Genomic DNA, 18,647 nt, shown 5'->3' on the forward strand with positions numbered 1-18,647 from the left:
CCATGTCTCGGATCCATACAGTAGCGTAGATTTCACGCAAGAATTGAAGATATAATTATACCCTCAGCCTTTAGGCTAGAAAGGGTATATACACTTTCATACGGGCAAAATGTGCCTCACCGAAATAATGGTTTTAGGCCCCAAGTATGTTTGGACGAAATGTGTTTCAGACAATTTGGAGTTGATTTAGCAATGTCCGTCCGTCCGTCTGTCTGTCTGTCTGTCTGTCTGTCCGTCTGTCTGGCTGGCTGGTGCGCACGATAACTCTCGAACCGATGAACCGATTAGGTTTAAATTTTGGCTTTCGTAATATTTTGTTCAAACTTAGTTTAAGTTCGAAGATGAACTATATCGGTCAACTCCTTCCGGTACCTCCCCCACAAAAGTTCCAAAATGTTCGGAAAATTTGTGGGCATGATAGCCCTTGAAGGCAGTAACCGATTTGGTCCATACTTTGCACATCGTGAAATTTCTACCAGACTTAGATGAGGTTCCAATATGGACTCAATCGGTTCACTCCTTCGGGTACCTCCCACACAAAATTTCGGATAAGTTCAGTTTAGGACCTGCCCTCGAATCGCTTTGATTTTTGTTGCAACAACTTGTATTCACTTCCCCCCATACGACGGTACAAGTTTCATCAGGGGCAAGGCAATACTTCCTGAGAAAAAGCCGCTATAACTCCTTGTGTAGTGGTTGGAGCGCAAGATAACTCTCGAACGGATCTGTCGATTCGGTCCAAAATTTGGCCTTCGTAATATTTTATCAAAACATAGTATAAATTCGAAGATGGGCTATATCGGGTCACTCCTTCAGCTACCTCCCCCACAAAACTTCAAAAAAGTTCGGAAAAATTTTGCGCGCGATAACTCTTGAAGGAAGTGACCGATGTAATCTATACTTTGCACATCCTAATATATCTACCAGATACAGATCAGGTTCGAATATGGACTATATTTTTCTACCCCTTCTGGTACCTCTCACACAAAATTTCGGATAAGTTCACTTTAAGACCTGCTCTCGAATCAATTTGATTTTTGTTGAAGCGATTTGCATTCGCTACCTCCATTACGATGGTAAAAGTTTTTTCAGGGGCAAGTCCATATTTCTTGGGAAAACAGCCCGAAAGGTGTAAAAACCCCTATGTCACCATATGTGGCGGTCGGAGAGCACGATAACTCTCGAACTGTTCAACCGATTTGGTCCAGAATTTGGTCTTCGTCATATTATATCCAAACTTAGTTTCATGGGCCATACCGGTCCACAACTTTCGGTACTTCTCCCCAATATTTAAAAATGTCACTAAAATGCTAGGACGATATCACTTGAATGGGGCAACCAATTTGGTCCAAACTTTGGATCTCCTAATATTTTATCAAAATTTAGTTTAACTTCTAAAATGGCCCACACCGATCCTTCCTAAGGGTACCTGCCCTACAAAGGTTCAACATTTGTGCCTTAGTGCAGTTAATTCCTATTCCACATTTTTGTCGGCAAGTTCAAATGTCCAAAAAGGGCCACAAATTTCTGAAGACACCTTAAATACATTGGATCTGTCCGGAGGTGAAAGTTTCGCTTCATATTGGCTGAGGGTATATATCTGTCGGCAAAGCCGACCGACACTTTTTTACTTGTTTTTTTTTTTATATTTAATGTCTCAGATGACCAAATGTTTTTCAGCGATGCAAACGTTCCTTAGGCTTTTCTAATACGGTTATCAACGTCCTCCGTGGTAACTCCTTTTGTTGAAAAATGCTACCAAGATAATCAGAACGGTCCACATTCTTATTGCTTCTCCACATATCATAAACGGGTTGTTATTATTGGCATTTATCCTCATAGTTCTTGTTTTGCCGCAGTTTATTTTCAGACCAACTTTCAATGTCTGTCTAAGTAGAACGGCATCGTCTGCATACTCCAGATCCCCAAGTTCTTCGAATTCCAATTTAGACCAGATGGTGTTGAGTCCAGATTTTCAAACACTGCGTCAAGAACTGTAACGAATAATAGCGGTGATAATGTGCAGCCTTGTCGCACTCCGCTGGTTGTAAAAAAACGCTTCGCTGAGGACTCCTTCGTGCAACACTCTGCAAGTCGTACCATTATAGCTATTTTCTATAAGTGTCACTAGTTTCTTGGGTATTCCTTTTGATAGAAGTGAGCTCCATATGTATTTTCTGTTTAGGGCATCGAACGATTTTTCATAGTCCACAAATGTTAGATATAAACTTGCGTTGTACTCTATGGATTGTTCGATGATGATTCTTGTTGTGCATATGTATGTGGTCGATGCATGAATACCTTGCTCGGAAACCAGCTTGGTTTTTTCGCAACAATTTTTCTAATGGTTCGGCTATTCTATTTAAAATTATTTTGTTGAAAATTTGTAGTGTTGATGGCAGTAAGGATATGCGTCTCCAGTTGCCACATTTTGTTCTGTTACCCTTTTTAGGAAGTTTCATTATAATTGATTATTTCCAGTTTTGTGGGATAGTTTCCTCCTCCCATATCTGTTTGAATAACGGGTGTAGTTTTTCAGCCATTATATTGCTACAGACTTTAAAGCATTCTGCTGAAATACCGTCCTTGCCTTTGGCTTTACCGGGTATTAGGGTATTAATCGCTTCTTCTATTTCAGCAATTGAAGGATTTTCTGTTTTTACCTCTGCATTTGTGGGATATATTTTTGAGATGAGTAATTGTGCTTGGTGGTTTTGGCTGATGTTCAGCGTTTTTTCAAAATGTCTTTTCCAAACCTTTTTTTGTTCGTTTTTGATGTCACGAGAGACCCTGTTTCATATTCTACAGGCGGGTTACTTATGAGTGGATCCTTGTCACTCAATTTCCTTATAATTTTATAGAGTTCTTTTGAGTTCCCCTTGTTAGCAGCTGTCTGAGCCTCATTCCCCATTCTACCATAGTAAGACTTTTTGTCCTTTTTTACATCTTTGGATAACTGTTTGTGCTTCTCTCTGAATAGTTCCAACTTGTCTTCAGTATTTTCAGAAAGCATTTTGCCCTTGACGATTTTCCTTTCTTCAATTAGTTCCCATGTTTCACTCGCTATCCAATCGACATCTTGTTGTTTTCGCTTCAATCCTAAAACTGTCGTGCATATTTCCGTTACGTTGTCCTTAAATCGCTTCCATTTCTCTTCTAGTGTATCAAGGGAGTTTATGTTGATATTACATACATTGTCTATGAACATATTTTTGGTTGTGCTTTATTTAGTTTCTCGATATCAAAGGTTTTTCTTTGCGAGTCGACATTTTTCTTTTTCTGCTGGGATAGTTTTAGTTTTACCTCTGCTGAAACGAGATAATGGTCACTTCCGATTTCTGCACTTCTTTTGTTACGTACATTTGGATCTCATAATCGCCAGAGGGAGCTCTCCACGTAGTTTTATGGTTGCGCTTGTGAGGGAAAAGCGAACCACCTATCTTGAGATCAAAGTTACAGCACAGTTCTATAAATAGTTCGCCATTAGTGTTGCGATTTCCAAGTGCCTGGGTTCCTAAGACACTTTCGTACCCATCATTGTCACATACCACTTGAGCATTAAAATCTACGTGTAGTAGTACAACATTTTCCTTTGGTTTATGGGAAAGTAGGTTGCTCAACTGACTGCAAAATGATTCTTTTTCTGTTAGATCGCTTTCTTCTGTGGGGCCGTAGCACTGTATTACAGTAATTATATTACGCTTAGTTCTTAAGTTGGCAGTAATAATCCTTTCCGATATTGCCTTCCAGTATACGATGGCTTTTTGAGATGACCTTGTCAAAAATATCCCTACGCCTCTTATACAACAATAGTATATTACCCTTTCTATTGCGTACCTCGCCACATCCATTCCATCTGACTTCGCTGAGACCACATACACTGATATTCAATCGATCACATTCTTTTGACAGTTCAGCAAATTTCCCAGATTGATAGAGCGTTCTGACATTCCATTGTGCAAATCTTATCTTTTTAACATAGCCTATGTTCGTCATCAAATAGTTCTGTTAGTTATTTTTCTTCTTTGTAAATACTCGAATCCAGATTTATTCGGCAGTCGATGGTAGGTTAGACCAACGATACCTAGTTCGGTGATAGGGGTGCTATCTTGTATTTGGATTTGTTTTTTATAATTTCAGGTCTCCGCACTTGCCATAATTATGATGCGATTTCTAAACATTTCCTCTTAGAAACAGATGTTATGGTTATTCCGCCAATAATCGGACGTCAGAGCCTCTTCTGCAAAACAACAGGGTCCGCCACTGGTCGGGGAGGTTGACATTAATGTAGGAGAGGCTTTATATTATCTAGGTTTTCATTATTTTTCCCACGAAAAACTACCAATATTTGTTGGTAGGTCTTTCTTTCGTCTGAAAGGGTAAATCTTGATATGTTTCTGTACATTTTTGGTGAAAATATTGGATAGTTTTGTAAGAAATGTGCACCTACGAAACATTGTCTAAATAAAAAATAATTAAAAAAAATAAGTTTCAGCGTTTTATTTATAAATGTACTTAAAACTAGAAAATAATTTGTCGCTTAGCCTCAATAAGTATATTCTTTCTCATGATGGAATCTCTCAAATAAAACGCTTGCCGTTTAATTTTGCCACCATTTATAATTTAAAAACTATTTTTGGTGGGGAAATGTCTGTATCATTGGGAATCCCAAATGCCAGCTAATTCGGGCTAAAAATGAAGATAAAATCCTCAAAATACCTAATCGGGTGGTACCGCTGTGTGGGGGCTACAGGAAAAATGGCCCATATTCATGTATTGTCATCCAAATCTGAAAGGTGTGCAAAGTTTCAGTTCGATTGGTCAACTGTAACTGCGTTAAAAATGAGTTACTAGATTTGAACGGGTGGTATTGCAATATGGGGGTTATAGGAAAAACTTGACCCATGTTGGATTTGGTTTAATATTCATGTATTGTCATCCAAATCTGAAAAGTGTGCAAAGTTTCAGTTCGATTGGTCAACTGCAACTGTGTGGAAAATGAGTTACCAGATTTGAAAAGCAACCTAACCTAACCTAAATAATAAAACCTAAATAAATTGTAAAATGGACCAATATTGGTTTGGATTTAATATTCATGTATTGTCATCCAAATCTGAAAAGTGTGCAAAGTTTTAGTTCGATTGGTCAACTGCAACTGTGTTAAAAATGAGTTACCAGATTTGAACTAAACGGACACCAAAGCAAGTTAAATAAAACACTGTAATAAAAATAGGTAAAAAAACTTTTTAAGTTAAACGGTTTTATGTTAAACATACATTGCAATGTTTAAGATAAATGTACTAAAAACAAAAAAAAATAATAAAATAGATACAGTCGTGGGAATTATAAACATATGCATAGACTAGACTAAAATAAAACCGGGGACACGTCAATTGTCTACAATCGTTGATTTAAATGTTTGTTTTGTAATGTTACACCATAATTAGGCAGTTGTTCAACCGACAACGATGGACGTGTGATAAGTAGGGCTAGAATGTGGAAACAGGCTAGCAAGTTCGATTATAAGCGAGTTTTAGGGTTTCATAGTGGTGAGCGAGTAGTACTTTGTCGATTAAAGACAAACTACGAGCAGTTAAACGATTCCTCGCCAGCCAGCAGTGTGAATGTCCAACGATAAACTAGTTGAAACATCTCTTTTATTTACATGGAGTGTATAACTATTGGAATTTCCATGAGCAAGAAAATAGTAAGTAATTTCCTCACCGTCTGCGGGCCAACTGCCAAACGACGAATTAAACGATTCTTCTATCGCAAGTCGATAATTTGTAGACAATTGACGTGCCCCACGGTTTTATTTTAGTCTAGTCTATGCATATGTTTATAATTCCCACGACGGTATCTATTTTATTATTTTTTTGTTTTTAGTACATTTATCTTAAACATTGCAATGTATGTTTAACATAAAACCGTTTAACTTAAAAAGTTTTTTACCTATTTTTATTTTCTAGTTTTTAGTTTTTATTTCGCATTCTGCCTTATTCATTTAGTGCTTCATTATTGCAAGGTTTCTTGCCCGTTAGTTTATTGCAGTCCCACTCCTCCATACGTAGTCCCTGCAAAGATCTTACTCTACTAAGAGGCACGTAGGCTTGACCTTCTTCAAACAGTTTCGCACCTAAGTATACGACTGCGTGATCCACAGTGCAGCCCTGCATTTAATGTATTGTAGAATCCCATGATAGTATTAAAGGCAACACACATCTGTGTGTATCGCTCCCGTTATTTTGTTAACCTGGCTTCATATTCTTCAGGTGTTTCTGACGCTATCATCTGTGTGTATCGCTCACGTTGCTTTGTTAACCTGGCTTCATATTCTTCAGGCGTTTCTGACGCCGTCATTTGTGTATATCGCTGACGTTGCTTTTTTAACCTGGCCTCATATTGCTCAGGTGTTTTTGACGCTAATTGTTCCCGCCGTTTCTGTAATCGACTATTTCTATCACCTTCACTTTCTTTAGCTCGTTTTGCTTTATACTTTTCCTTCCCCTTTTTGAAGCCTTCGTTTACGTTGTGTTGCAGTTTCTGTTTTATTTGTGTTTGTATTTTTTATATATTTTTTTACCATTTTGTTCCCACGAGTAATGGACATTTAAACGGTCGACCCCCCAGAGGTCCAATAAAGGGCCAAGGCTATGTACAACAAGATGCGCCTGAATCTTGAGGGGAAAACGCTAACGACATATCATTTTTATCCACCCTAATGCCATACAGTTCTCGGCGCGTTTTAACCTTTCACCTTAACTTTGGTGGTGTACCGCTAACGACGTATCAGTTTTAGCCACCCTAACGCCACACAGTCCTCAACACGATAAAAAAAAACTTGACTTGGGTGGTGGATTCAGGCTGGATTAATCAGATACCTAAATTACAGATTCAATTTCTAAATTTAAATCTTAATTATACGCCATTTAGTGGCTGCGCCCATCTTAAATATTGAGGTTGTATAGTGCACTGTATTATTCTTGTCAAGCCATTTTACTTGATACCCATATTGGTGGGATTGATAAAAAATTGTTATCAGCCACTTGGTAGCGGCGGCCATCTTAGATTTCAATTTTGCATAGTAAATTGTATTGTACTTGTTGAGACCTTTAATTTGATACCCATGTTGATGGGATTGATAAAACCTAAGTAATCCGCCATTTTGTAGAGGTTGCCATCTTGGATTTTAATTTTATATAGTACATTGTATTCTACTGGTTGAGCACTTTCATTTGATACCCATATTGATGGGATTGATAAAACCTACGTTATCCGCTGTTTTGTAGCGGCCGCCATCTTGGATTCAAATTTTTTATAGTATATTGTATTCTGCTTGTTGAGCCCTTTCATTTGATACCCATATTGATGGGATTGATAAAACCTACGTTATCCGCCATTTTGTAGCGGCGGCCATCTTGAATTTATAATGATAATGAATAAACATAATTGTATTGTCACCAAAATCCAAAGTGTATACAAAATTTCAGATTAATCGGCTGACAGGAAAAGGGTCAAATTTGAATTACTAAATTTGACCCAAGAATAAATAATAAAACAAACAGGGTGAGCTAAATAAAACCATTTAAAAAAAAAACACTCCACTATGTGGAAAGGGCATTATAAGTTTGTTTTTCGAAAAATGCATGTAACACGCGAAATATTCGTCGTAGACCCGCAATGTGGTGTACCAAAATTCATATGTCGACGAGATAAAGCAAGTTTGAGATGTGTGTCCGTCCGCCCATTAAAATTGTAATCACGCCACAGGCCGCAATTATGGACCAATCTTCACGAAGTTTTGTATGGAGGTCGGGTTCAGACCAGAATATACCCCTATAGATTTTGGTTATGATCGTAAAATATTTAGGGGGTGAAATTGACCAAAAACCAAATGTTTATCCAATTTTGTAGCGGCTTTGTAGGTCACAATGGTAGTCTGATCGGCGCGAAATTTTATGTAAAGTTTGGGTTTACGACAGAGAAGTAGCTTGCAATTTAATGGGATGATCAGATAATATTATGCGGGTTAAATTGACCAGAGCTTTTGTGTGAAAATTGGTAAAATTGTTAGTGAAATGACTATATAGTTATTCTTGGAAACAATGTTGAACCCATATAAATTATATTAAGAAGAGGAACGCTTGACCTTTCCATTGATGCTAATTATGTTGATATACGTGGTCAGATAACAGAGTTACAGCTTAGTATATGCAGGAATCCCTCAGTTTTAATTGTGGATAGTGCAACTTTAATCAGGCTAGAGGTCGCAGTTGTAGTTCAATACTGAAATATTTTTGCACGAGGTAATAGTTTTGATCAAGAATAGTATCAATAATTGTTGATAATGATCGGATAGTATTTAGCATGTAAAATTGACCATAACTTTTGTGGGAAAAAATTTAAAAATTTAATTTTTAAACGGCAATTAAAATCCTGGGGGCATATTCGGACAACTTACGAAAACTAAACTTGAAAACCAACTCTTGACCTATTACTTGATGCAAATTATATCAATGTAGCAGTTAGATAAGGGAACTACTGTCTAACATCACGGCGCGCCTGAACCAACTTTAAATGGAAAGTGCTTACACCTGGAAAGTTTTTGTGGATTCTGAAACTACAATGTTCATAGATGAGATAAATCAAAAAATCGCCGGAGCGATTTTTAAATTAATCGCGATCTAAGTTCACATTTTTAGGTCTTTTTATACCCTCCATATTATTGTTGTCATTCCGTTTGAAATCAAGATACAGCTCGCAATCTTTAAGATAGAGCTTTGTTATTTGGTACAGAAGTTTCTATTACTCCTAGGATGTTTGGTATTGCCAACGGCCTATATCGGTCCACGTTTTTATATAGCCCCCATAGAAATGATTTTCGGTATTTTGAAGGTTTTAGCTTCATTATCAAACCGAAATGGCTGAAATTTGGAACTTAGTCTTCGTTGGGGGTAAAAAACGTTCCCCCAGAAATTTGTCGGTATAGGTCCACGCGCTTTGAAGGTTGTGGCCACGAAAATTCACTGAAATGACAGAAATTGGGTATTTGGTCTTCATTTGGGGTACTAAATGCTTAATATCAAATTTGTCGCTATAGGTCTACGCCTTGGTATAGCCCCCATAGAACGTTCCCACCCGATTTTCGGTATTTTGAAGGTTTTGACCACAATAATCCACCGACATGGCTGAAATTTGGTATTTAGGGTTCCTTGGGGGTATAAAACTTTCCCCCAGAAACTTATTAGTACAGGTCCACGCCTTAGTATAGCCCCCATAGAACGGTACCACCCTATTTCCGGTATGTTAAAGGTTGTGGCCTCAATTTTCAACCGAAATGGCTGAAATTTGGTATTTGGTCTTCATTTGGGATATTAAACGTTTCATATAAAATTTGTCGGTATAGGTACACGCCTTAGTATAGCCCCCATAGAACGGTACCTCCCTATTTACGGTATTTTGACGGTTCTGACCCCAATTTTCCACCTAAATGGCTCAAATTTGGTATTTGGGGTATAAAACTTGCCATATGAAATTTGTCGGTAATGGTGCATGCCTTCATATAGCTCCGTAGAACGGTACCACCCGATTTTTAAAGTTTCAGCCTCATTATCACACCGAAGTGGCTTAAATTTGGTATTCAGTCTTCGTTTAGGGTGTAACATTTTTTCCCAGAAATTTGTCGGCATAGATCCACGCCTTCATATATCACCCAACGGTACATCCCGATTTATGATATTTTGAAGGTGGTGGCCACAGCAACCCACCGAAATGGCTAATCTGTCAATCTGCATCTCTTGGCTCTTCTCCAGGATTTGCCGCAGGGTAAATATCTGGTCAGTGGTGGACTTGCCAGGTCTAAAGCCGCATTGGTATGGTCCAACTATCTCGTAGAGCATTGGCTTTAGTAGTTCGCACAATATCCCTGACACGATCTTGTAGGCGATAGGGAGTAGACTTATGCCCCTATAGTTAGAGCATACAGCCTTAACTTCCTTCTTGTGGACGGGGCACAGAATACTCAGGTTCCAATCGTCGGGTACTCGTTCTTCCTGCCAGATGGTGCTAACTAGCTGATGAATACACCTTATCAGGGTGTTGCCTCCGGTTTTGAACAGCCGGTTATTATTCTTCAGCCGATTTATTGCTGTCTTTACCTCATCTTTGCTGGGCGGTATACATTCAATACCATCTTCTGGGATTGGGTCTGTGGTATCTTCGTCGTCTTCGCAGCTATCTCATACCAACAGTTTTGAAAAATGTTCTTTCCATATCCTGACCACACTATCTGTATCAGTTACAAAATTACCATGCTGGTCTCTACACGAGGATGTGCCTGTACCAAAGCCATCAGTTTGATGCTTGACTCTTTGGTAGAATTTTCGGACTTCATTCTGGTTCCTGAACATTTCTATTTTTTCACACTCCCGCTATTTCATTTCTCTATTTTTCCTGCGGAAAAGACGTTTCTCTTATTTCCTTTTCTCCCGATATCTCTCTCGTGCGCTACGCGTTGTTACGGATTGTAAGGTACCCCTATATGCCGCATTTTTCTCTTCGGTAGCAGCACGACACTCCTGATCATACCATGAATTCCTTGGTGGAGGTCTCTGGTATCCAAGTATGGATTTTGCGGCTGTTTGCATGGAGTGGGCAATATTTTGCCATTGTCCTGATATGTTATGGGGACGAGGAGTGCTTTGATTAAGCACGTGGGCCAGTTGAGTGGAATATGCTGTGGCTATCTGTTGTGATTGCAGCTTACCGATGTCAAACTTCCGTGTTGCGTCTGTTCGCACTTTGTTTGTTACGTTTAATCTGATACGTACCTTTGCTGCAACAATGTAGTGGTCCGAGTCTATGTTTGCTCCTCGGAACCAACGCACTTTCAACACGCTCGATGAATGTCTTCCATCTGTCACAACGTGATCAATTTGATTTCTTGTTTTCTGATCTGGAGACAGCCAGGTGCCCTTATAGATGTCGAGATGTTGAAATCCGGTACTGCTAACTACCATGTTTTTTTGCCGCTGCGAAGTCTATCAGCCTCATACCATTGTTAGATGTTTAACTGTGGAGACTGAATCTTCCGACTGTTGGGCCAAAGATATTCTCCTTTCCAATTTTGGCATTAAAATCGCCTAGAATAATTTTAATGTCATGGGCAGGGCAACGGTAATAACTTCTTCTAAGCGCTCGTAAAATATATCTTTGGTCTGTTCGTCCTTGTCTTCAATGGCAGCATGAGCGCAAATAAAGCTGACGTTGAAGAATTTTGCTTTTAGTCGCTTTGGTTTTGCGAGTCTTTCATTCACTGGGGTGAAGCGGGAGACCAGATGTTTTAACCTCCGACCACCTACAAATGCGCAACAAAACTCATGCTTTGTGTCATGGCAGCTATAATACAGTGCGTCACCTTTAGGTGTTGTTGTGACGCCTTTCCCAATCCATCGTATTTCCTGTATGGCAGTAATGTCGCCCTTGTACTTTTGAAGTACATCTGCCAATGCGTAAACTGCACTTTCTCTATAAAGAGTGCGAACATTCGAGGTGCAGATTTGCAGATCATGGTCCTTAAAACGTTTGGAGAGGTCGTTAACTTTAGAGGGATTTGTTTTTCTTTTCTTTTTTTCATAGTAGGCTGCTTTTTCTAGGGGAGGGTTACTAACCCTGCGCGCAAACCCAAGTTTTTAAAGTTCTTATGGGTGAACGCGCGGCCCATTTTAGCTCACTACCTTTAACGGGTGTTAAAGGCAGCTACCCCAGGTGACACCACGGGGAGGTCAGTGTCCACTTGGGATGAAAGAGGGACCAAGATAAATCCTGGACTTTGCCATGTTAAAGCCGGTCAGGACCGTTCCTTGGCATCTTTCATTTCCTACGTCGTTTAAATGGACTATTTTTGCATAAAATTAACCTAACATGGAACAAATCAACTAAACGATTTTGGTGGATTTTTTTATACCCTATACCACAATGTGGAAAAGGGTATTATAAGTTTGTTTTGGTAAAAATTCATGTAACACCGCGAAATATTCGTCGGAGACCCCCAATGTGGTATACCAATCTTCATATCTCGACGAGATAAAGCGATTTTGAGATGTGTGTCCGTCCGTCCCTCCGTCCGTCCGTCCGTCCGTCTGTCCATTATAAATTGTAAACACGCTCCAGGCCGCAATTATGGACCGATCGTCACGAAATTTTGTATGGAGGTCGGGTTCAGGCCAGAATAGATCCCTGTTCTTATTGGTGATGATCGAGAAATATTTAGCGGGTGAAATGGACCAAAAACATAATTTTTGTCCAATTTTGTAGAGGCTCTGTAGGTCGCAATAACAGTCCGATCAACCCGAAATTTTAAATATGGTAAGAGTATATGACAAAGAAGTAGCTTGCAATTTGAGATGCCGATCAGATAATATTTAGATGGTTAAATGGACCAGAACTTTTGTGTGAAAATTGTCAAAAATTTTAATATACAGCTTATATCTTTGTTCCTTAAAGACACATACAGTGGCGGCCATATAATTAAGAACGACATCGTATTAAAAAGTATTTGACTTGCTACGTTCCAAATATTTGAATATTTTTATGGAACAAAATTTGTAAATAAAGTACACGGTAAGCACCTTCAAATAAAGCCAAAACATGTTTTAATTCTCCCTCGTTTATACGAAAGAAACCACGATTTATTAAAATATTCATAAATCGACCTGGCCACATAATTAAGAACGATATAAGTAAAGGTTACTTTAAGGTAATTTTCATACACAATATGTGAATATATCGTTATGTATTTTAGAAATCGGTTACTTTGATTCATTTTTAGTATCAAATGTCCTTCAATGGTACATATTATTGAGTCTAAGTTTGATAATTAGGACATACCTAAGGTTTTCAAAAATTTGCCCATAATTTGACGAATTTATTTTATTTTTGGGATCTAAAGCCACAGTTTTGGCTTCCTATCATTCCTTAGATGACGCTCTAAACGATGTCCTGTGATTGTCGTTCCATAGTTGGCGCTTATTTACCCTTAAATTGGCTTTTATCCCACGTGTTTGAGTCCTTTACGAAGGAATTGTCTGGGAAATAGTTTCGTAAGAGCCATTTCCACCTTATATATCGGTAGGATTTTTGTCTGCAGGTAGTAGACAGAAAATGAATCAATAATATAACGCCTATACAAAAATTGGAAGAGTTCCACACCGAATATAACATTTATTAACATAATGTTTTGAATGTTCGAATTCTACAATAATTTTGTGTATGTGCATCAGACATAAGTTTATACAAAAATTGTATTTCCATCCATAAAAATTATTGATCTGACTGGTTTTAATATTAATATGAGCTTCATTGATTAAAAAGTCTTACATAACTATGCCTACCACACCCACAAAGACATTGTGCAATTCAGGCTTTCAAAATATTAAACCTTTCATTTTTGTTCGGGGTACCGTTAGGCCAATTTTTTGTACAAAACGAAATTAATTTTTTATTTCCTGTCTAGTACCTGCAGACAACAATCCTACCGATATATAAGGTGGAAATGGCTCTTACGAAACTATTTCCCAGACAATTCCTTCGTAAAGGACTCAAACAAGTGGGATAAAAGCCAATTTAAGGGTAAATAAGCGCCAACTATGGAACGACAATCACAGGATATCGTTTAGAGCGTCATCTAGGGAATGAGAGGAAGCCAAAACTGTGGCTTTAGATCCCAAAAATAAAATAAATTCGTCAAATTATGGGCAAATTTTTGAAAACCTTAGGTATGTCCTAATTATCAAACTTAGACTCAATAATATGTACCATTGAAGGACATTTGATACTAAAAATGAATCAAAGTAACCGATTTCTAAAATACATAACGATATATTCACATATTGTGTATGAAAATTACCTTAAAGTAACCTTACTTATATCGTTCTTAATTATGTGGCCAGGTCGATTTATGACTATTTTAATAAATCGTGGTTTCTTTCGTATAAACGAGGGAGAATTACAACATGTTTTGGCTTTATTTAAAAGTGCTTACCCTGTACTTTTTTTACAAATTTTGTTCCATATAAATATTCAAATATTTAGAACGTAGCAAGTGAAATACTTTTTAATACGATGTCGTTCTTAATTATATGGCCGCCACTGTACTTCCCTTTTGAGTTATATTTGGAAGACGATCTCTTGACCTTTGTACTGATGTCGATTACGTTGATGTAAGTGATCAGATAACAGAGATACAGCCTAATATATCCAGGTTTTTGTTTGTAGTGTAGTAATTTACACTGTAGAGGTCGCAATTATAGCTCAATAGTCACGAAATTTTGCACGAGGTAAGAGTTTAGGTAGAAGAAAATGTCTATAATTTTGCATGATGATCTGATATTATTTATGGGGTGACATAGACCATTACTTTTGTATGAAAAATATACAAATTTTATTGTTGGTCCATATTTTAATTCCTGGAGGGCATATACCGGCAAAGTAGCCTACATATGGAATAATAACTACTGATCTTTCCCCTGATGCAAATTGCAATAATGTGTCTGCTAGATAACGGGCCTACTACCTAATATATAATGGGTTTTGTGTAGAGAACAAAAATTTTCTCCCATGCTACAAATTGTCTCTATCATGACACAGCAATTTTCAGTTCAGTTGTCAAATTGGATTTTTTATACAAATATTGCAACATGGGGTTGCCTCGCCACCTATTTTTTACCTCAGGATTTAGGGTAAAGGGGATACAAACACTATACGACCAAAGATGTGTCTCATCGAAATATTGGTTTTAGACCCCAGGCATGTTTGGACGGAATTCCTTTCAGACAATTTGGAGTCTATTTAAACCTGTCCGTTCATCTCTCTCTCTAAATGTCTAGCTGGCTGGTGCGCACTATAACCCTCAAACGGATCTACCGATTAGAACCAAATGTTGTACATCGTAATATTTTGCCCAAACTTTGTTTAAGCTCGAATATAGGCTATGTCGGTCCACACCTCCCCCAAAAAAGTTCAAAATTATGTGAACGATAACTGGTGAAGCTCCAAACTTTCCATATATTATTATTCCTTTTAGATATAGATCTGCTAAGACTATGCCGGTCTACATCTTCACACAAAATTCGGAAAAGGGAAATTTAAGAGTCCTCTCGAATAGTTTTGAATTTTTTCAGCAGATTGGTCGAAACTTTACACATCGTGTTATTTCATCCAGTCATGTGTCAGGTTGGAATATGGACTATATCGGTCCGTCCTTCGAGTACCTCCCACACAAAATTTCGGAAGAGTGCAGTTTGAGGACCCGTATCGGATCTATTTGATTGTGTTTTTTTGAAGAAGGTTCTTTTCTCGGCCCCTATTGTGGTCCCTTTTCAGGGGTAAGTCATACTTCCTGAGATAATAGTCCAGAAGTTCCAAAAACCCCTGCCGGCTCCAACTAAAATTACAAATCTAAAAAAATAATTCTCAAACTTTTTCAAAACTCAGAAGTTAGCTTACTAAAATTGATTTTGTATAGCCCCATATTACGATACCTACAGATTCCACGTATTTTGAAGCAAACTCGTGTTACCGTTAGCACAGCTGAATTATACTATCTTCTTTGCTGTGTAATTGAGTGTGAATAATTTTGGGATTTATAAATTTGTTTGCATGCAAAATTTAATTTCTATTTTCGAAACATATGTGGGGTACAAGTGCACAATTTTGGACGATAGATTCAATAAACTCGCAATTTTCCCAATTATCAAATAGACCAAACTACATGGTATATATGGTAACATGGGGCGCCTTCGCCACGTTTTTGTTCAAAATGTTCTCACGCCGTCACCGTTAAAGTTTTTTCAAAATTTATTTTTGGTGCAAATATTAGCATATCTTGACTATAAGTTTTGATATATAAATCGTTATAATTTTGTTTTTAAAATATTATTTTTGAGAATTTACAAAATGTGTAAAAAGTGGCGAAGCCTCCCCACCCATGGGGCAGCTTCGCCATCGATATTGAACATTCTCCAACGGACCCTAAAACTGTAATTTACCATACTTCTAACGTAAATATCAACATTATGCAAAAAAGGAACATGTTTTCTATTGAATAATCAAAAATTATTTTAAAATTCACAAAAAGTAACCGATTCTAGCGGTTAATTGAAGTAGATGCCTTGAATTTAGGTACAAAAATCATAATATACGAAAAACAAGATACGTTTAGGATAATATTTGATTTTAACTTCATATTATAGTGTGGTATATCTATAGTATAAAGAATTTAAGTTAAACATGACAAATTTCTAACATTAACCCACCACGCCCCTGTCATGGCGTAGGCGCCCCACCCCTTTCATATTTCATAATATTAATATATTGACATTTGTAATTGCTTTTTTCATGCGAATTATTGCGTTTTATATTCTTCAGTAGTTGTCTTCTAACGGTATAAAATGTGTTTTTGATCTCTCAAAAGGTAAAGAAGATATCACAAAAAATACCTACCATAATTATTTTTCCCAATACCCTGAAAACACAAAACCGCATGCGTCCGCTATCATACCTATGGCACAACTGCCAACTTTTGGGAGATGATAGATCTTCATTAAACTCACAATTTTGCTTTTAACGGATTTTTTCTAGCACTTGTATTTTGCGAGAAAATCGGCGCTGGCGTAGCCGCCCCAGTGGCGAAGGCGCCCCATGTTACCATATATTTATTTATTTTAGGTGTATTCAAAAAAGGAACTTGATATTCGAAGACAATTTGAACATGTAGCAGGAGGGGCTAATCAATATGTTTTTTCCAATGTTCGAATATTTTTTTTTAGAAATGTATAATTTATATATTTTTCCACAAACATCCCAGTAAAGACAATGGAGGCTTCTCTTATATCAATGGATTCATATTATGTTATTGATATGTGACCTAGTTTTTATCGCCGAGTCCGAACGGCGTGTCCTAAGTTATCACTTGTAGAGACGTTTCTCATGGCTGAAATATTCAGGAAATATCGCCAACAATACTAAGGGGTATTTTGCCACCGTTGACAATTTGATGGGAATCGAACTCGGACATTCAGCGTGCAAGGCGGTTGCACATAGCTAATTCCTAAAGGTTGTGGTGTAGGGTATCACATGGTCGGCCCCGTCCGACTATAGCCTTTGCTTACTTGTTTTAATATAGATATACTTTTGCTCTTCAAGGAAACATATATTTTTGGGGGTACAGACTCGGTTACTCTGGTTATTTTAGCCGTTTCACCTGAATATGTGTGCATTTCACTTATAAGTGGATAAAAATTATGCGGTTTTTATAGCCGTTATATCCAAAGATTTTTTCCTTCTAGCAAAACGTTATTAAAGCCAAACATGTAGAGAATTTCTCCGGCTATAATACCCGTATTTGGGCTAGTCACACCGCCTTTGACCCCGAATAATTTTTGATATTTCAATATCTATTTTGACTGGATTATTAGTGAATTTTCCTAAAATGAAAATATTTAAAAATAGGTGTTGATAAGTACAGTTTCTATGATAAAGCCGAATTTATTTTGATAAAATTTAACATTCATCAATCTTCACAACACTTTGTCAAAGTTTTTGCAAAATTTTCATTTTTAAATTAGAACAGTATGTGTCGACATTGATAGCCCAATTCTTAGAATTTTCTGTATTTCTCTGTGTGTAAAAAGATGCACGTGGTTACCGGTGGTGAAGGTCTAAACGCAACGTAATTTTATGCTTCTTATTTTTATTTTTTCATATTTTTGTAAGCCGATACAAAACTTTGTGCGCTTAATATAAAACATAATACACATATTCGCAAATCGACTTTTAATTATATGTAAATGCGTGTGGTATCGCTCTAAAACTCTTGGCACGTAATCGTATCATTAAAATCATACGCATCCACATGAACATGTGTATGTATTTATATTTTTTACAACATTTCCGAAATTTAAGTATAATCCCTTAATAACAAATTAGCTTTATTTTCGGTAGACTGTTTTCTTCTCCGTCCACATCATTTGTTGTTTTATTAAATTCTTTTCATAATTACTAATGGCTTGAATACCATATTAATCAGCGTGATGATAAAGCCGACAAATGAGAATCATTTTACGAAATGGCATAGCTATGGCGACAGTAAAGACAATTGATGTCATTGGCTTTTTATGTAAAACAAAAACAATCAAGGACAGTCGTCTGTAATAGTCTAAGGATACAAATGGGGACCACTAAAATAACATTCACAAAAACATACTTATCAACAGACTAAAATAAATTTATCCGCGTGTATATATATACTCGTTCAAACATACATACCAACGAACATTAATATTTCCAGTCATAAGTTAGAAATGTATGTAGGTGTAATACTAATTTACAAAATGTCATGGTTGTATATATTTTTTGGCGGGTAATGGATAAAAAACAAAGACCATTTATAACATTTCATAAAACTCCTTTCTTGTGAAAAGTTGCGCTTTTTATATTTTGAGATTGTATATTTTCATGGACTTCAGAAACATGGAAGTAAACGAAAAACTTTAATATACTCACCAAAATTATCAGCTTATTCAATCATCCATTCAAAATAAAAATAACATTATTTCAAAATTACTATATTTAATAGATGCAAATAAATG

Source organism: Musca autumnalis, unplaced genomic scaffold (genome assembly GCF_047663935.1).
Source record: "Musca autumnalis isolate F117 unplaced genomic scaffold, ASM4766393v1 scaffold_4, whole genome shotgun sequence".
NCBI classification, from domain to species: domain Eukaryota; kingdom Metazoa; phylum Arthropoda; class Insecta; order Diptera; family Muscidae; genus Musca; species Musca autumnalis.